Raw genomic sequence first — 22,039 nt, forward strand, 5'->3', positions numbered from 1 at the left:
CACAAAGCAAAATATTGGATTCATTCACTCCCTCCCATTATCAGGTGTTCATCCAGAAAAGCAGGCCTTCAGCATGCACAAGGTTTACTTGGGAAGTCAAATGCCAGGAACATCCCCTCCCTTCTTCCTCCTCCAACCTTTTATTGCTGAGCATGACAACATATGATATGGAATTTCTCTTTTATCAGTTTGAGTTAGCTGTCCTGACAGCATTCCTTCTTGTGCACCCCCACCTCCTCACTGGTGGGGGAGTGAAGTTGGAAGCAAAAAAGTCCTTAACTTTGGGTAAACACTGTGTAACAGTAACTAAAACATCCCTCTACTACCAGCACTGTTTTGGTGACCAATCTAAAACATAACCCCTTACACACAACTATGAAGAAAAATTACCCACCCTTGCCACAGCCAGTACTATGAGCCAGCAATGTATCTCTGTGGCAAAGAGGGCTAAAGCTAAACCTGTAAAAAATCTACTTCAATCTCTAAATGAGCTTAGAAATTCTTCAGGTTTTCCCACATTAACTTTTCAATGACAGCTAATGATAAGACAGTGGCCACTTTTTCTCAAGGGCAAAATAGCCAACTGATGAAATCACTTGGCCCTGAGTAATCCCTTACTGAACCTGCAGAGGTCTGTACCCAAAAGACAGTTTTCATTTTTAAATGACTGGATATAACGTGGAAAATTAAAAGGAGGGACAGAGAAACAGTTGTCTTCCCTTCCTGCTTAATCTGAACTTCCATGGAGCAAGATTTGTGTTGGTTGAGGTAAAAATTATTTATGCAGTTTTTATGCTCCCAGGGGATAAAGATGGTAAGAAAAGGGGACCTTGACAGCAACACACTGATGAGGATATTTTTCATGTAGTCAAAATGATTGTTTTGTTAGCGTTCAGAAACACATAATCACAAGACTGATTATATGTAGGTGCTTTTATTGAAGAGCTCTGGGTGTCAGGGGTACCAACCCAAATCTGACTCCGATATGGGTTAGGTATGAACATGTTCTGTTTTTATATTCTATCATTATATAACTTTCATGTTAATTATTAAACTTATAATGTTCTATTGTATACATTGATTTCAGCCAAGCATGGGCTCCTTGTGGCCCCCCTCAAACTCCTAACATAGTTTCTCATGATTCTTCTTATGATTATACAATAATTATATTTAATTACTAAACAATCATCACATCTAACAATTATATCGTTTATCATACTGCTTATGCAGGTACAATTTCACATGATCTGGCAAAACACAAAGCCTAACATTTTCAGAGTCTATCTTTAACATTTTTCCAGGGCCCCACTATCATTCTGAGTCTATTAATTCCTACAGAAACTGTTCATTTGTTTTACATTTTTGTAGAACATTTTTAACTAACATCTGCGGAGAGCCAGGAAAGCACTTAATTCAAGAGTAGCAATTCTGTATAAGCACAAAAGCAGAATCTGGAAAACATGCCACATGGTTGCTCTGGTATGCAAACAGTAGGAAAGTTAAGAAAATATCTGCAATTAATTAGAACTAAGTAGAGGAATCAAGGCTAAATTAGAACACTGGTTCTAAAAGTCTCTAAGGTAAAAAAGGTGTTGGAAGTACGAGCTTGATAATTTTTAGGCAACATTGAGAGCACCCATACAGTAGTGTCAATAGTATCAGATAAGAGTAAAAATGTTTCAGCAACAACAATGGAAACTCCAGATTTGGGTATGTTTGTAGCAGACATTGAGATCAATGAGGAAGAAACAAGTAGAAGATAGATCCAAAGTAGGAAAAAAAATCAAAGAAGAAAAAGGAACTTCTGAACTTCTATCTTGAAGTTAGATAAAAAGCAGAAGAGACCATGATCTTGCAAGGAAGGAGTGAGTGTCCACAGGCAGTAATAAAATTTGCCTTCAGAGATAAGCCCAACAAAATGTCTCTCAATAGTTTACAAGACTCTCCATCATTTCTGCACCTAAAAGCCTAGACCTAGAGAGGCTGTAGTATAGAGGAATTTGATGGCTTGAGTGTTGTCTCAGAACACACAGGAAAGGAGTTTAAATATCTTCTTGTTGGAGAGACACCAACTAGATGAATCTAACAAGTTAATCAACCCCAAAAGGATAATTTCCTTCAGAAAATAAGAACAGTCTTTGTCTTTTCTTTCTCATTTCAGAAACTCCAGTAGCAGAATTCTGAGTAAATTATCTCTCCAAAGTGCATTGAGTATTCCCATAGTGATGCAAAATTTGTATTTGCCCACAGAGTGCACTTTGTGCCAGAGCTGTCTATATCATATCTAACAGCTCTGTGATAACCAAGGTTGGACTCAGTTTGGACTCAGCAGTATCTATCACATTCTGTTTGGCTTTAGAGCTTTTTGAATGTCCCAGTTTCTATGGCGAATCTGGGCATAAAAGCACAGAAATTGTGTATTAGAAGGCCAAAATCAGATTATATGATATAAATCTCTATTTCTGAGTGCTAACTTCATTTCCAAACAGTGGAGTACTGGGAAGTTGAGGTGACTCATTGCATTTGAGTGCCAGTGTTAAGCAGGAAGAAAGCCAAGCTGAGGCCTGTATCCCTTTAGACAAACTCAATACTTGACATATGAGAAGCCTGCCCTTGCAGTCTTTATTAAAGGGGAGTCAAAAATAATTTGTTTCCTGGAACATTTGTTATAATTTATGGAATATTTTAACTTCAAATCAGTTATTCAGGTTCAGGAATGTATTTGTCATAGAGGTATCCCCTAGGGGTGAAATCTTGATCCATTTGTATAGAAGAGCAAAAATCTTTTCCTACATACCTCCCCAGGTAATTTGCAAGCAAGTGCAGCTGCTCCCCTGCTATCAGATAAGAGAAAAGACTGCACAGTGTTGTCTGTGTTGTACATCATGTGATACTGAGTGCATTACATGGGGGGAAACATTATCTTTAGCTTTCTCACCAGTAACTTCACTCAGCCCTGTTTTCCAACTGTGTAAAAAGATTTCAGGTTCCCTTTTCTGTAACATAATTTGTCCTTTGGTTCATTTTTACATTTACAAAATTCTATCAGGATGTCTGTAATTTAACATTCATATCTCCAAGACATTTGGAATTTTAAACAATTCCTAGCCCATAGTCCCAGTCAGAGACAACAAAGAGCAAAGAGACAAGTACATGTACATTTATGACTTATCACTGTGCTTATGTTGGATTTCATAACAACCAAATTCTGTAATCTGCTTAGTTGGTTACTGTCTTCATGGATGGAACAGATCTCTGCTTTAGATGAATATATCATGGATATATTATTTCCCTTGTTCAAAAGGTTCAAAAGTACTTAGTTTTACTTCAAAGTAGATTTTGAATGTAGAGATTTTGCAAATATTTTAAAATAAGAATCCAATAAAGAGCACTTTGTGAGCTCTAATTTTCATAAACTATAAATTCATTAAATACAATTGAGAGAAATGTGTCAATAAACCACTAAATGTCCTGCAAGGAGTTTTAAAGTAACTGGCCTTTAAATTTGAGGTACATTAAAATATCAAAGCACAGCTCTTCAAACTTTATTTCCTATTCATGCTTCCAAGCCTTTTTTACTTCATAGCATGCATCAGATTTAACAAATTTAACAAATGAGAGGCTTTTTTTCTACCTGTGTTTGCTAGAATTCCCACATGAAATATCTTTAATTCATGATGGTAGCTGAATTTTTTCTACCATACATCGACTTTGGAAAACATGGAAAATCTTTTAGCCATATACTAATAAATAATGGAAACTCTTATTGTCTTCAAATGACTCATTGCTAATATAAACTTATTGTTGATAGAATTACTCTGCCAACATCAGCTAAAATACTATCCCCAAAAGTATTTCTTTAGTTTTGCTTTCCTTATATGTTTTCACTTGGAGAACAATCCCAGCAACACTGAAATAAACAGATTTTTACCCTTGACTTCGAGTGTAACAACAAAAGACAACGTACTAATTTAAATGGAAATTTGATTAAATCTGAGTTTTGTTTTCTGAGCTCAAGTTTATTGATGACCTCTTGAACATTACTATTTTATTCAGTAAGCATGTTTAAATATTTAACATTGAGTGTTATGGGAATATACAAACTGAAGTTCAAAGGAAAAAGGAAAACTATAACACGGCAATTTTTTAGTGATGAGAACAGAATAAGGAGATAAAGATTTCTCTCATCATTAAAGACAAACTCAACAGAAATATTATGTTATTGGACTGCAATGGAAATTGGAAATGCTGCAGATAAAAATTCAGGAATAATCTGAGAAGTTAACTAAAGATCTCCTAAATTCAGTAAAAATGAACAAGTAGAGTCACCATCCCTGGAGGTGTGGGAGACACAGCAGGACACAGCACATAATGCTACAGTTTAGTGGTTTTCTTGAACAGCATTCACACTGACAGCAAAACAACCCAGGATTTTTAGATGATATGAGAGTCTGATATGCATGTAAGCCGACAGAAACTCAGGTATGATGTTCCCATGTAAACTCTGACATACAGTCATTTGGATCACATGCAATTATCTGACATGAAAGGTGCTCTTCAGGCTAGCAGCACATAAGGAATCACTGCCAAACAAAATCAAGACCTTAAAGGGACCAAACAATTTTTTATAATTTTCCATGGGTATGAGAACATCTGTGTTTATATCATATAAGCTTTAGTCACTAGACACTCCATCATTTACTCAATAAACCTTCATTTAAGTAAGAAGATTTATAAGGAACATTTTCCTTAGACGCAGGAGATCTCATAATCTCATAACCAAGATATCTCCCAGGAGATCTCATAATTTTTCTTATGTCTTTGGAAGTATCTGCTGTTGTTTATTTGGAGATCTGCAATATAGAAATATTTGAAACACTAATAAAATTTGTTGGAGCAATTACTATGTTAGTTATCGCTTGGTATTGCTTATTATGTTATCATAACCAATTGCACACAATATACTCCTTGCCACACTGTAAGTGCTGGAATATGACTGCCCTTTGTCCACTTATTCACATGAAAGAAAAAGAAAGAGAAAAATAAAAGGAGAAGAAAGAAGAAAAAAAGAAAAGAAAAGAAAAGAAAAGAAAAGAAAAGAAAAGAAAAGAAAAGAAAAGAAAAGAAAAGAAAAGAAAAGAAAAGAAAAGAAAAATATACAACCATTGTTTACTGTGTATTCTTGATACACTCCAGTAAGAATGTATTTATGCAGTTGTTCCTTTATGATTCCTGCTATTTCACTCAGCTGCCTTTAAAAGGAACGGCAATTAATATAATTATAATGTGCATTGAGAAGTCCTTACTGAGAATGCATATGAGAAAAAAATCACCCTGCTATTGCCCCCTCTTTTTTTTTTCCATGAATGGCATACAGTTAAAAACAGATTGTTAACTAAAATTCTCTTCAAAACTAAAAAATTAAATTATCACATTAATTTTTCCTTCTCATGCCTCACCTTGCCTCGCCCTACCAAGAGCCAAGGGAAATAAAAATAAAATAATATAAGGTTTCCATCTGGTAGATGCATCTACCAGATTTGATAACAGATAAGTAAAAGCAATGGGAAGCAATGAAATACTTGAAAGTATTAAAATCAATAGGTTTTAAAATTTTTGCATGATGACTGAGCTTCCCCAATTTTAATATATATTTATTCAGTAATAGACCTAATTTTAATAATAAAAATTACCCAAGAGTTTCTACAGACACAATGTTATAAAGTTAATATTTTACAGAACTTTCTTCACACATATTACTATCTCAGATGCTATACATTAAAAAATAAGGCCTGGCTTCTTCTAAAAGCATATATACATTCCAGGTAAATAATATTTTGTCTACGCCAATAAGAAAATGTCAATTTTCAGAACAAAATCGGAAATGCAATTATGGTGATGTCCTAACTTTACCGATTGTGTCATTGTCATGCCTGCCTTAGATATATGAAATGCTACCTACTCTGTCAAATGCAGTTTTAAGTCTCCAGTAACACAATCAAAAAACTTCAAAACATGGGATGAAAACCATGAATTATATAGGTGGCTACTGCATTTAAAGGAGATTTCTATTTATTGAGAGGAAAATGAGAGCTTGGAAGAAGAACCTCAAAGTATAGAAGGAAACACTGGCTTAGCTTTTATTCTCATACTTTATGTAAATGCCTAGACCTATATGCCACTATCTTTATTAGTGAGTTATATCCATAATGTCAGTAAAGTTCAGAGACCTTGTACTTATTTTTTTTCATAAAAAATGAAGTGGATAGATTAGGATGGACTGAAATAAATTAACTCCAAAGCAGTCAGTCTTCTCAGTGAAAACTCTCAGTCAGGAAGTTACAATTTCAAAATGAACTAGGGAAGAAATACATCTTAGAAATATTTCTAGAGTGAATGATTCAGCTAGATGATCCTTGTGAGTCCCTTCTAACTCAGTTTATTTTGTGATTCTGTGATTTCTTTATGATCGCCAATACCATTTTTTTCTGAAATTTTCCATAATGGCAAGATTCTGCTAACAAGAAAAAAAAAATCAAACCAAAAAAAAAACAAACCAAAAAACCAAAAAATACCCCAGTGTTTCTAATTTCTGTCTTTAATGTCAATGCAGGTAAGCTCTAAACAGGTTGTTAGCCTAGTGTTTTATCACTAGTGGGCTTTACTGCCTACTACAGATGACATGCATTTCATATGAATGACAATTCAGAGTGTTCCTGAGGATTACATCCTTCTTATGAAAGATACTGATGACAAAATACCTTTGTGCATATACCCCCAAGGATGCAATCTACATAAAGATTTTCTCCTTCTTTATTAAAAGAGTGAATTAAAGTGGTCAAGAAAACAGGATTATTCAGAAGTTCATGACTGCAACATCAAATGTAATCATGTAACAAACTGCTGGAAAAATCCTAGCCTCTGGGTACTTTCTGTAGGGTGACCCAGCAGACAGATTAGAAACTCATGTACACTGTTGCTACAGTGATAGACTTTCAAAAATTTCACTAATTTCTTAATGCAATCGCAAAATAACATGAGAAACAAAAACAAACAAACAAAAACAAACAAAAACCCCAAAAACACAAAGTAAAGAAAGTATAGTGGAATATTAGAGGAATGTCAAATGAAAGGAATGGTTAGACCGCTGGTGAGCTTAACTTTGAGCTTTCTTATTTGTTGATCACATTTTTTCATGTCTTCCTCATAATTCTTCTGAATTTTTATTAAACCAGAAATTATTAGTAGCACTATCAGTGAATAGTAAATTGTTGCCAGTATTGGTATTTAATAGTAAAATATCACCAGTAGCAATAAATTGCAACAGTAATATCAATGTTGTTTAAAGAATCAGAATCATGGAGACTGGAAGAAACCTCTGAGGGCTCTCAGCAGGTCCAATTTGTCCCTAAAAACAGGTCAAAACTAACTCAGGTCTGGCCTTACCCAACTGGGCTTTGAATGGGTCCAAGAATAGAAATAACAGTCTCTCTTGGCAACTCATTTCAGTGTTTCACTACAATTTCAGTGTTTCACTAAGATTAATGAATGGTGTTTATCAACTATTTTTTGTTCATCATTACAAACTGAAGACCTCAAGGAACTATTTCAATCAGGAGAAGTTGCATTACAAAATTAAATGCTTAATGGTAATTTTTGCTTCAAGTACTACAATATCAAAGTATCATTTCATTAGATAAATAATTAACCTAGAATACTAGATTATATTTTCTTGATAACAGTTTGGTCTATTCATGTTAAAATAGTAGTTAATGATTTTTTTAGTTAGGCATCTTGTTGCACTTTGAAATATAAACACTTCTTTCTGCAAAAATAACCAAGTGTATAAAATTGGACATTTTTACAGTCAGAAAAAAGAAGACAAATTAGGGAGGTTCAAGCTACCAACTTAAAAGAAGCTTTAACATAGTGTTTTGCAATTAAATTTATTTAATTTAATTCATTTTTACAAAACATTTGATTAATATGTTATCTCAGGTATTTTTGCAGTCATCTTCACTGAGGCTGAACTACGTCAAAGAAGGTAACAGTAATGATTATCTCAGTGATTCAAAGTAGGATATTACCCCATAATCTCAGTTCATTAATCGTTCTGATAGTGATGCACAAAGTACAGTATTATCTCTGTCAATTTCCTATTCTATAAGGCCAAGAAAAGTAAAAAGCTATATAGTCATTATTGCTCCAATTTATTACAAAAGTAAAGACAGAAATCTGCCCTAGAAGAGAACAAATTATGCTGGCACATAGTAGCATGAAATATTCTTCAGAAGTTTGCAAAGGATTTTAGCAAATGTCTTTCCTCCTTCTAAATTTTTGCCTTTATTTTCTTTTTAGAATGAAGTGATTACATAACCTATCTTTCACATCTGCCAAACAATTCATTATGAAGCCTTCATAAATTATGTAGTATTTTAAACTTTAAAGAATCACTGCAGTGTTTCAAGCATGGGAAACCTGCACTGTTTTATCACAGAGACAGCTGTAGTAGCAAACCCATCACAAAAGCCAATATTACGCCTTCAAGTTCCCAGTTGATCAATCTCATAACTCAGATGTCCATAGGGGAATTAACAGAATAACTAGCAAAATGCATGGGGTTCTCAAAAAATGAAGCAATATATAAGAAAAAAAATTCCTCTCAATCATTCTGAGTCAGTAAATTCCATTACTTGTATGCATGCAAATACATAATCATTGAATGTTTTGTGACCTATTCCATTGATTTACCTGACTTTCCTGTAAAACAAATAAACTACAAGATAGTACAGGATAATATAACAGGAAATATAAAGAGAGGTTACGTTCAGATACTTAACACTTGGTAGGCTATTTCTGCACACCACAATATGACTTTTTTATGCCAAAGTCACATTCAACATGATGGTCAATCATCTATTGCTGCTTAAGTGAAATCCTGACATCTTTGAACTAAACTAACAAATAATGTTTGTTAACACTGACACAGAAAACCATGATAAAATTAAAATAAAATGTATGAGATTATTAGTAGCAATGAAATTACTGCATTAAAATAAATGAAGAAACTGAAACCCAAAAGGGTAAGCCGTGTGTTGATACAGTATGTCTTTCATTAATTCCTAACACTGCAATTTAAAACATTTACAGCGATAATGGTGGAACCCTGAGCTTGAGGTCCTAAAGACAAAATAAATTTAAAAGTATTTGAAGCTTCACTTTGTAGCAGAAATAAAATCAATTTTGAGTCTATATAACCCATGACATAGAAGTTACATAGAAAAGAAAAGATTTACAAGGTGATCTCATTAAGAATTTTGGTTTAAGTACAACTCTTCATTTTGAATTGTGACAATTGTGTTTGGTGGGTAAATAAAAATTCCAAATAAGAGTTAAACCTCCATCCAAAACAGTAGTTGTCAAGCCATTAGTGTAACAGATTCTGAGTCAACTGCTGCTCTTATCTGTTTAGAACATCTGGTCTATGTTTCTGATACTTGCCTGCCAATTTAAAAATATTTGAATGTCAAATAATATTCCTATAATACAACCAAAAGTTTCAATCATATGTTTCGTCATTCAGCTCACACATGCTCGTTGACTGTTAAATAACCTTGAATACTTGAAAATTAGCACAGAGTTCCTCTGGCCCTCAGAGTCTTGATTTCATCCTTTGGTAGGGGCTACAGGTTCTTTTCCTTCCTTGAGTTCCAGATATTCTCTTCATAGAACATTACTGGATTAACTGGTTTTATCCAAGACTTCCTGGGAGAGAACATTCTACCAATTTTTTCTTAAAAACAAAATTCTTTAATTCAAATGTTTTACAGAAATTTACTATAAGAACTTATGAGTTTGTTTTTATTCTATTCAAAGAGAAAGAAGCTGCTATGCATAATAAGGGCAAATTAATCTGGAAATATTTGCTTTAGAGATTTAAACTAGCATGTACCACAAACCTACTTTAAGACATTGGCCTTTTTTTAAAATTTATTTCTATTCATTCTTTTTCTTTTATTACTCGTTCTTCAAGTGTTGGACAATAACAAATGGCTTATTATCTAATTATTCTTCTAAATTCCTACTAACACAGATTTTAAATCTGAGTGGTGCATGCAAAATAAAATATCCAGCATACCTGTCAAATAATGTGTAGCTTGAGCTACAATCAAGCTCTCCAAACATTGTCACTGCTTCACCAGGATGCTTTAAGGTATGAGAGACAACTGCAAAGGCTGTCAAATATGATGAAGGACCTACAGAGACATGTGCTCATCTAGAAGAGCAATACATGGTTAAATAGCACAACTTAGGGAATATTAAAGCACACTAGGTGTTTATTGCTATGCAGATGAGTTCTATCCTTAGAATGGAGGATGCTGAGTTTCTTTAATCAATTAAACTCATTATTTACATTATTCAGTCTCCAAACTGGTGACACAATCTCTTCAAAGTCTCTAAGAAATAAAAATATCAAGCAATAGTTGCAATATGACTAAACAGCATACAGCACTGAGGATGAATAGCTTACATTGTGCAATTAAAGTAGTACTTATAATGATAACTATAAGTCTTTTTTATTGCTTAAAATATATTGGCCAAATGTTAAAATCATTCCACACGGAGCTATTATCTACAACACCACAGGGGTGAGAGAAGTTTCATGGAGGTGAGAGTCTAATACATACAAATAAATCTGATATGAAAAACATGACAAATTAGATTATGCTTTTTTCTTTCAAATATCTGACAGAAGAGCAAGCTGGAATGAGATCTGCCTCCCAGTCCTTGCCAAAATCTTATTTAAAGTAAATAAAAATTATTATATATCGCAGGTGTCTGCCACCCATTTAATATCTGTAAAACTTAAGGCTACGAAAATAAAATGAGACAGTTTCCAACTTTAGGGTGGACATTAGACTGACAAGTTTGGTAACAGAATTGCACAAGCCATTGCTATCTAAATCTTTTAGCAGCAGGAATATTTTTATTTGAGATGTTATTGCTACTTTAGTAATCAAAGTGCTTCTGGGTACACAATGTTAAATGTTAATAATTATGGGAAGTTTGGTTTTTTTCTGAATGCTAGGTTTTGAGAGTTAGGTTGTGAAAGTGAAAATAGAGTAATATAGAAAGGCAGATAAATACTTCGTTAAAAAATACAGTGACAGTAGACAGTGACAATAGAATGCTGCTGGAGACTTACATGTGACCAGAAAGGGTGTTATTTGGTTAAAAGACAAAAGACTAATTTAGATATGGTGTTAAATGGTACATTGAAAGTTACTAAAAAAAATAAAAGTATATTCTGATATGAATGTGAGCATCCAGAAATCAACATCAGCATTGCAGGAAGGAAAAAATAAATCAGTTTCATTACAAGGAAGCTACCAGAACTATATGTACATTTAACAGCCCATGATATGTACACAGAAATGGAGTGAAGCCTGGTTTCCCATAGCTGTGCTTCTGAATGACTGGGACCTGCAGGTGATGGTGAGTTTGCAGGCTCTTGCTGAATAATGTTCTAAAACCAAGGCATTTTTCATTCTCAAGGAGATCTCTGGTGTTTATTAATATGTGCATTCACATTATGCTCAGAATCTTAAGAACTAGATATATGAGATTTTTACCAAACTCTCAGTAGATGCCATGCAACTGGAGAGCATGTGGAGATATATGTACAATGTTTCTGATTTCTCATAAAAGCAAGAGTTAAGAAAAAAAACCAAAAAAGAATGAATTTGTATCCCTAGACTGTATTTAGCCCAAAGTTTTATAGTGCAAAAACTTGTGAAAGTTGTTTAGCAAAAATAAGCGCATGATGCAATTAAATATTTGCTTCTAACTGGAAAATTAACACCCATTCTGTAATTAAGCAATGATAACTAAAAGTGCACTTCAGCATGATTACAAGAGGAAATTAGAAATGTCACAGGACAGAAGTTTAATAGGTGAAGTTGTTCCTTGGTTCTGATGGATTCTTTTTTTGGTACTTGTGTTTCTTGTTTATATATGTTACAGTTCTGTGGTATTTTCTGTGCTTATCACAGAACAAAGGAGGCTTTGACAGAAATTTCCAATTCCAGCAAAAAAAAAAAGAAATAAAACCTCTTCTCTGATCACGACATCATCTTTGGGAGAAAAGTTACTGGGTTCTATGAAAGTTTCTCTGTTTCCATCTTGCAGTTCAAAATTACCCAAGATTCTGAACTCAAACTTTGTTATGGATGCTAACTGTCTCCAATACAGAATATGGGGAAGAAAACAACAAAAGAGTATTAGGTCTTTCAGTCAGAAAAATGTCAGAAAAAAGAGAAAAGAAAATGATGATGCTCTGCTTTTGTTTTATAACCAAATTATTACATGAACTGGGGAAGAGAGATGATTGACTTAGGGATATAAGAACATAGTAAACTGTTGACAAAACCATAAGTGACTAAGAGCATTGTAGAAAGCCAGACCCAAACACACCTTTTGTTACACAACAAAATAGTAGATTTATTTAGAATTGACCCTACTTAATTTGCTAGCTTTTAGGATTTATCATCTTGTCCATTTTCAGCTGAGGAACAGAACAAGTTGTAAAATAGGAAAAAAAGGATGTAGGTATAATCTCAGTGGGACAAGAATGGGAATACAGAAGAAAAATACAAAAGAGCTGAGTGCTTTATTTTCCCAGGTGTTCCACCACTTTCTTATATGATAGCAGATTGCCATGTCCCATACCTATCCTAGTTCAAAGCTGTTCTGAACAGTCTAGCCAGCCTATTGACAAATGTTTTTTCCCATTTGGTCAGTTCGATCCTAGCTCTTATTAACTCTGCTTTCCTCATCATCAGTGAGGGTGCCTTGGTAATAAAGACAGAACTTTTTTATCCTTACAAAGCGTGCAGCTAGCTGTTGACCTGCAGAAACTACCCACTCATCCTCTCTGCTCCTCAAGCCCTTGCCCCTGACCTGGAGCATTGAGGAGAAAACCCCCTGGGTGCCCATGCCCTCAGCCCCAGGGCCTCATGTTCACACTTGCTGTTCAGCCGGCCTCCCTTGACAGTAAAGCTGATGTTTATGTGGAGGAGCACCAGGGACAGAACCTAATCAGGCTGTTCACAGCATTCCAGATCTGAGCAGTAAATCTTACAAGAAAATAGGTTAGGTCAGCAGATGGCAGCCTCCATTCCCTGGAGTAGGGAGTCTCTCACTGCTGTCTCTCATTTTCTTTCCTCTTGCTGCTGCTGTACAATTCAGATCCAGTCTGCTTGGGTGCATCCTTGAACACAGCTTCCAGCCCCTCATGTGCTACCAGGACACTGAAACTCTTCTGTAGCTTCATATGTACAGTTGTACAGATTCTCCTACCACAATTAATTTAGGTGGACTTTTTCCTTGTGACAGAAGTTAAAAGATACCAGACTTTTTCATTATGGGAGTCTCCATTTCCCAGCTCAGAGAACACAGTCTCTGCCTCTGCCTTCTTCAGTACAGCTGAGCATTTAGGCTATTGTAGCTCAGTATTGTAAGGAAGATCCAGACAACCTCATTCACAATATCTTCAATGTTGTGAGGTCCACTGAGCTCCTCCAGCAGCTTCTTGGCAATGCCAATTTTCCCCCAACACACATTTGGAAGCAAGGACGCCCCTTCTCCAATCTCAGCAAGAGGCCTTAGGCATTATTCTGTGAAAATCACTGCTTTTGTTGACTGGCAGTAACACCAGCTTCTCTGCAGAACCTGCTGAAAGGTCACTGCCCCTCCTGTATTTAGGTGGCACAAAAGCTCAAAGAACCTTTTCATCAGGAATAAGTGACAGACCTTCTTAGATGTTTCTGTAGTTTGCTGGAAGCTGGGAGCCTCCTGTAGCTATCCTTACCTATTCACAGCACTGGGCACAGTGATGTTCTTTGACAAACCTCATTCCCAGAATATTTAGGTGCCTAAACAGTGCTGATAAATTGCCACGCACACTTCTGCACCTGTTGTTTCCCTGTTGATGTTTTTAAAATTTCAAAACTGTTTGATTCTTAATAATGTCAGCATGAATCATAAAAAATGTATTAAATTACCAGCCTAAACCCTCAGATTTGTACAGATTTTGTATATATGTATTAATCTTGCCTAATAAGTATACAAAACCAAATTTTTGGAACTATGTTCATAATAAATTCTGAGGAAAAAACATATTTTTTACTTATTTACAGGGGCCTATGCAATATTTTCCTAAAGACACCTGTTGTTCTACATTTTGTATCAAGGGAAAACTAATTTAAAATATAGATTTCTGTATTCAAGATATCAAAAACCCAGTGAAAATTCCTTCAGTATTAATGCCTGTGATACTTTGAATTTACCATCAGTTCAAGTAAATTGTTTTCAATGAATTTGAATGATGACTGCATGGACATTGAATTCAGCTCTAAACACAGCTGAAGCTCTATGGTCTTGATTTTGGTTTGGGTTTTCTTCAATGATTTAGGGTTTGAGTGGAGACTTGGGCATCAGAAAAGGAATCTGGTATTTTCTGATATATCCAAGACATGCATGTAAGTCTAAAAGGTAAGATTTGTTTGTTGGAGAAATGCTAATAAAGTGGAAGCTGAGGGCCAGAAGAGATATAATTGCACATCTGTTCAGATATTAAACAAACAATTAAAAACTTTTTTGTCTCCTGAAAAGCTTACTAAATCTCACTGTATTGATCAGTTTGTAATCAATATCTGTTGATTTTCATGTGAGTCTTACGAGTCAATAACCTAATTTTTATTTCAAATCTATCTTATGAAGAATGTGGTTTAAGTGTCTGAATTTGAATCTGATTCCATCTCTGGGTTATCTAAGAATCCAAGTGATAATAACTATGACTTAGTTATAAAAAAAAATTCTGTAATGTGATCATATGTTTCTTGTAGAAAAGAACAAAAAATTCTTAATAGTGAAGTCTCTATAGGCCACATCCCACGGAACTTGTTAGTCAGTGATAAGAATGCTAGATCTCAAAGCATATGCTTTTAAAGAAAAATTGACTTGTTCTTAAGTCATCCTACTCTTTACTGACAGAGGAATGGAAAGGCAGCCCAGAATTCAGCTGTTGCCTAAAACCAGTGAAAAGAATGATTATTTGGCAGTGTTTTCTTTCACTGATATATCACAATTCTAGTAAAAGCCTTCTATGTGGTCTTCTCAATAAAATCCCTTTCAATATATACAATCTGTTAGAAATATTCTCTGCTAGCTTTTACAATACTCTGCAAAGTTCACTGTCAGACTGTCAGGGAAAATTGTTGCTTCATAGTCTGTAGTTGACAAATACTCCTAGAGAAAGAAAAAATCTTTGCTGTGCTCTTTGGGCTTGTCTTCAGCAATCTGACATTTTAAAACTTCTTTAAAGAATATGCTGAAGAAGCATTTAAGTCTGAAAACAGCAAAGTTGAAAAAATATGAAATATGGCATACTTGTTATGAGCATTCAGCAAAATAAATATAGTTTCTGGTAATCAGTGTGCTGTGAATATTACCATTTCCCTCAAATAAACTCTGTAAAAAAAATCAGTGCATTAGAACTTTAAAGTTCCTCATTTCCTTCACTAGAGTATGAGCCATAAGAGTTATTGTAAAGCAAAGTGAAATTTTTTCACTTATTAACATTTATTTTTCTTCTCCAGAATTTAATAACTCCTTTTTTTTCTGCCAGTAGAGAATTCTTAAATTAATTTGAAATTAAATAAGGTATTGCTCAAGTTGAGAAAGAAAAAAAAAAAGTTGTTGTTTTGGGCTTTTTACTATTAACAAGGTTATAATTAATCTTCTGATTTTTCACTGGGAGAAGTATAACTTACTACATCAGATACATAGAGAATCCACCCACTTGATGGATCTTCCCCAGCTAATAGGATATATTCTAAAATCCTTTTCTGACAAATAATATTCTCTTTTTTGCTGTTATTATTGTCAAAGCAAATTTTTCTTCAGAAATAAACTTGCCACCTTTGCTGACAAATTAGTAAGTCCTCTGACATATGACTGTAGCAAAATGAGGTTGAAATATCATACCAGGTTTGCAGGAAAAAAAAAATTAAAAAATCTATCAGTCAGAAATAAAAAATTGTTGGCAGATAACATTTGCAGGAAAATAGAAAAATTAATTTCAACACAACATCCATTATTTCCTAAAAAAACCCAAAAATAAAAAAAAACAACCTAGGAAAAAACTGTCTTCAAATTAAAGTCAGGTTATTTTTAAAATTTAATTTACATTTAATGCACATAATCTGAGGTATTATAACATTGACTGTCTCAGTGTGTGAGCCTCTAAAACTAGGAATTATATAAAAATTGAAATAATTTTATCTTTAATGTATATTTTGTTCATTGTTTCATGCAATCAATTAAAAAATAAAGCTTGCAATAAGTTAGCCAAAAGTCAGCTTCCTCTTTCTGAAAATGACCCCAGCAGATCTAATGGAATGCTGTGAAATTATACCCAAGACATTATTTCAATTTATATATGGAATAATTATCTTTCAGTCATAACCTGTTGCAAGTATGCCTTATCTTGCATCTCTATCAGTTTGTATAAAAAGATAAAAATGGTCAAGTTCAAAAGATTTCTAGAACTACCTGTTATCTGATGAACATATTTTTTTCTGGGAAAAACTGCAGATGGTTGAAGCCTTTCTTGTATTCACTACCCACATAAAGGAAACTAGTCAGAAACAGGAATTTATGCTGCATACATCAGATGGTAAATGAGATAGTTCTGGTTCAGTGTCTGTAAAAGTAGGTTTAACTGAACAAGTTGTTTTTTCAAGTCCAGTATAAAATAAGATTTATCCAATAATAAATGAGATTTTTCAGGATTTAAAAAGCAGTAGAATCTATAGTTTACACACATTTTGAAGGATTAACTAATTTCTCTCTCAAATAATATCCTGAGAGGACAAAATGTAAACTGAAGAGCAGAAAGAAAAAAAAAATATCTTGTGACTAGCTAATAGAAAAAACTCAATATCCTAGTACTCTTCATTCTGAAAGTGATATTGGTCTGGGGAAGGATATATGCTGGACTGCTATAAAAACTTGAGTACAGGATTGTACCTTGAAGAAAGTACAAAGGCATAGACAAGAGCTAGGGGCCGTCAAAAGGCCCATAGGTTCAAAACAGGAAAGAATAAAATGTGTCTTTGTGACAAGGGGAGCAAATCCTGCCACCAGGAGTGTGGTATCTTGTTTTTGGTTTGCCCCAGTTTCCTCTCCGTTCTTTGGTCTGTGGTTCGGTCTGGAAATCCCCCACCCTGGTTTGTTATATGCCAGTCTCCTGATCCTTCCCCTGTTTCCATAGTTACTTCAATGTATCCTGATCCTCTCCACCCTGAGCTCCCTGTCCGTCACCGGGCGACCCATCCCTTATCTCCAGAAACTTCTTTCCAGGGCGCTGGGTGGTTGGTCAGAGGACAGGGGCCCCTCCCCTAGGTTCGTTCCATTTGTTAGGTCCACTTGTCATCCAAAGCTGACCCCACCCCTGCTTCATTTCAATTGGTTCTTGTATGTCACCACCCATGCCCACCCCCTGCTTTTATAAACTTGCTCCCTTCAGATTCTCCTTGTCTCCGAAGGCTCCCTTCCATCAGCTCTCGCCCCTGTTGCTCCGTTACTGGTCAATAAACCAGTTGACCTTTCTACCCTTCCTTCGGAGTCCTCCCTTCTTTCTTGGTGTGGTTCGTGATTGTGTTCGCGAGGCGTCCGTGGACCCACCGAGGCGCGGACTGGACTTTGAGTTTGGCAAGCGCCCCTCCACTGCGGGCTGGGCTGGCAAGCTCGCCGGGCACCCAATCTCCACCCGCTAGCCAGCGCAACCGCACAGGAGGGGCCAGCCTTGAGAGATGGAGGCCCTGCATATCTCAAAAGCTCTGATCTGCATGGCCAGAAAATATCTGTGTCTCACTGCAAGGAGGGCCCTGGAGGAGCCACAATGCACAGTCCCCATGACACTGCCAGCTCAGAGGGTGCCCTGGCAGGGACCCTTGCAGGGACTCTGAAGGGGCTGTTGCTTGGGCAGGGCGGTCAAAGTGTGTCTGTGCTGCATGCATGCAGTGAATGAGGGTGGCTGGGAATCTTCTCCTACTTTGCTGAAGACCTTTGCTCATACAAACCTTTAGACAAGTTAAGATGTGAACTTTCATGTCTTGTATCATTCATTATGCTCTCCACAGTAAAGGTTCAGAGGGTGAAACAACAGTGAGCTGAAGAGTAAACTTTTGAAGACTACTAAAATGGAAAAAAACATACCAGGGTTAGGAAATTCTCAGAGCCCAAAACTGCTGGAAATATGAAAAGAATCATAAATGCTTCTTCTGTTAATAGTCTTCTGTAAGCATCTGCTCACAGTCATTGTGAAGTTCAGGATATTGAGTTATATAGCTGCTTGGTCTGGAGCCAAATATAGTCTTTCCTATATTTCTCAAATTGAAAAAATGTAGCTGATTTTTGCAACACTGATTTTTGAACTACTAAGTGCACTTAACTTGTTAATAAATCTTCCCTTAAATTATCTGTAAAATCTTTTAATATTTCTACCACAGAAAATTAAAATTTGGAAACCATGGTCATGCAGAAAGTGAAGTAGAATGTCCTGAACACAGTACTCATTTCATATGAACCAGTGAATTTTGTGGAATATTACTGGATTATTGTGAATTATTATATTTTATTTATGTACTGCAGACTTTGTACCACTTTCTTTAAATAGCAGTGTTGACATGTGAAGGTAGATGACTACACTTTGGCCTGAAGTTTAAACAATGGAATCTCTCATGAGAAATTTCTTGACTCGACATGAAAAAAACTGCTACATGGTACATAGCACAGGAAGAAGTTAAAAAAAGTTACAGTTGTCTCCATGAGGGATGGGTGGATCTCAGGGACAGCTAATGGGAATTTGAGAAAAATGGCCAAATGTTACAGACAGAGGAAGGGAGGCATCAATCACCTTTGAAGGACCATCAGTGACTCAGTAACCACACAAGTGATACCATTCAAGGAACATATTTGTCCCAGGTAAAGGTCTAAGACTATATAAATTCTGGGTATTTTTGCCACATGGAGACAAATACAAAAAAAAAGGAAGTGTCGAGGTTTATATAGGAAGAGCCCGCATGGTGTGAAAGGGAATAAAAAAGCTTGTTTTATATAAACAAGTCACTGGTCTGTCTGGACTGAGCCCTGTGCCTGATAACTGCTCCCTGTCCTGTCTTATGTGTGGGTATACAAGCAGAAGCAGACAGACATAATTTCTACCACATTCAGCTCTGCCCACTGATGTGAGCAGCCATAAAAGTGATCTGGTTTGAAGGGGAAAAATACTGAACAGAAGAAAATGTCTGCTGAAAATACTGATAGAGAAATTGCCTGCCAACCAGGGAGCTGTGAGCTTGGGAACAGGAGCTGGGAACCAGAAACATCCCTGAAAAACGCAGCTGGCACCTTTGAAGTACAGTTGGGTACCTAGAAACCACATACATCCTAAGACACCATTACACATAAATGGAATAGCAACTTATCATCTGAAAAACTGGAAACAATCTGGAGAAACAAAAATCACTAAAAGAAAAGAAAACTTCATCCATCCCTGGACTTTTACAGGTGAAATATAGATATGAAGAACATCTGTTGGCTTTTCAAAGTGCTTATGCCCTAAACCCTCTTATTTCTCTATGATCTAAAAAGGACTTATTTTTTATTGAAAATGTGGACCTCTCTCTGAGATCTTCCCATGCTGCACACACTTTTCCTTTCCTAGACAGCATGAATTTTCCACACAAGCTTTCTGCAAGGTCTTGGACTCCCACTGGACACATCGGTCTGACTCCAGACCCTGTCATGTAGATCTTCTTTGAAGTGAGACTCTGCCTGCAATTTTTCTGGTTCCTGCTCTGGGCCCCCTTCTGGGGTAGATACAGCTTGGCTTTGCACATCTGCAATTATCAAGGGAAAGGCAAGGATGTAAAGATGTCAATTTTATCTGCATATAAAACATCCACACTTCCCTGAACTCAGTATTGTGTGCTAGTTAAAGTGTCATTAGCATTTTTCTTAGCTGTATCCTCAAATATTTAGGAGCATTTCTGTTGCTTGCACCAACTTGTCAATGTCCAGTGCTTAAGTTCATTGATAAGAAAAGCACCTTAGCTGAAGAGGGAAGTGCATGAACACTCCTGTTCCTTATAGCAATCAATACACTTGTGCATATGCTCATGCAAAATTGTATTTTGTACGCAGTATTAGGCCAATAATTAATTATACATTGTACGCAATAATGAGGCAATAGATTTCTCCATTGTTGCATTGATTTTCACAGCAAAACAAATCAGCAATTCTGCTAATATATACAGCTCACACAAAGTCATTGCTCTGTTGAGATTCTCTGCTCCTGGGGGCTCTAGCCAGCCAGTGAAGCACCAGTGTAGACCTGCTGAGCAGCCAGACACTGACAGGTCTGCAACAGGCACAAGGAAAACAGTCAGAACTTCCTAAACTACTTCTCATCATATCTCCATTTCCAGGATGGACAATACAGAGTTATAAAACTGCTGCATGTTTCATACACTTCAAAACAATACACTCTAGGAGCGCCATCTCTAAGAGGAATAGTGTCATTCCAGCAGATCAGGAAAAACAAACAGGTGCTCATTATTGTAGGTGGAAAAAAAAAATCTGTCTTGAACTCTTTGTCCACATTTTTGATCATATCATAAGCAGCCTGAGCAAGCAACAACTCCAATAATTCCAAGAATAAGATTAGAGAAAAAAAAAAGCCAAACAAAACCCCCAAACATCCTAACAAAAAAAAAAAAGGAAAAAAAAAACAACAAAAAAGCCCCTCCCCAAACAGCTTTCCTCTGCACACACTTGCAAATCCTATTGAAGGCAAGAGAAAAGAAAAAACTACCCAACAATTTTTAAACTACTTTCATATTCTTATTACATCCTTCTACTTGACAAGTCTGTTGAAAAAGTGTATTGACATAAAGAGAAACCCCCAAAAACAACCCCTTATAGAGATCACATAGATGAAGAATTTTTTTAATAAAGATATGGTGCCTTGAAATACATTGGCAAGCTTGACATGGAATTAAAAATTTTTCATCAAACTTAATAGCAGTACAATAATAAAAATTCTCTAAGTAATATAAAAACTCAGTTAATAATACCCTTTAAATTGCTTTCTCTTTGGTGTTATATATAACTTCATAATGCTGAGTGAGAGGGTCAGGCTTTTATCAAGCACAGATACCCTGGGGTGTCAGTGCTTGGTGATCCCTGCTGGAACGAGTTTGGTGCCCGTGGTGTTTGCTCTCCCCCAGGGCACCAGGGCAGGTGCTTCACTGCAGAGGGAGCCTGGCTGGCTTTAGGAGGAGCTGAACCTTCTGCTCCAGAATAGCAAAAAATTCTCCACTTTAAAAGAGCAAACTGAATAGAGGCATAGCCTTTTCAGATCTCCAGATGAGATTTGTGCTCAGCAAAAGGAGCAACTAAAACAGAGAAATGTGTGGGTAAACAGGAATTTATGATGAAGAAGGGCCAGGTAAGAACAGGAAGTAATGTGATAAACTTCAGTTTAGTAATACCTAAAAGCATTTGAACAACCCTGGACCATTCTTTTGATTGCATTCTGAGAACATTTATCCAAAAATAGCTGAAAATATTCTTTATTCTTACTGTAAAATCATACTCTTGTTCAAATCCCATAGCTGTATGAATTGTAAATGTATAATGAAGTTATATTATTATTATTGTCTTGACAATCTATTCTTGCACAGAATAGACATTCATTTTACTTTTATGTGATTTCAATATGACTTTTTAAAATATAGAGTTATAAAATAGTCATTAGGTTTTCCAGGAGGAATAATGGTTAATTTTTTCCTGAATACACATTCAATATTTCTGAAGTTTTAATACTATGGAGGAAAACAAGTAATCAGATTTTTTATTTTCTCTTTGGCACATATTATATTTCAGTTCAGTGAAAAGGAAGAACTATAGA

Source organism: Agelaius phoeniceus, chromosome 2 (genome assembly GCF_051311805.1).
Source record: "Agelaius phoeniceus isolate bAgePho1 chromosome 2, bAgePho1.hap1, whole genome shotgun sequence".
Taxonomy (NCBI): domain Eukaryota; kingdom Metazoa; phylum Chordata; class Aves; order Passeriformes; family Icteridae; genus Agelaius; species Agelaius phoeniceus.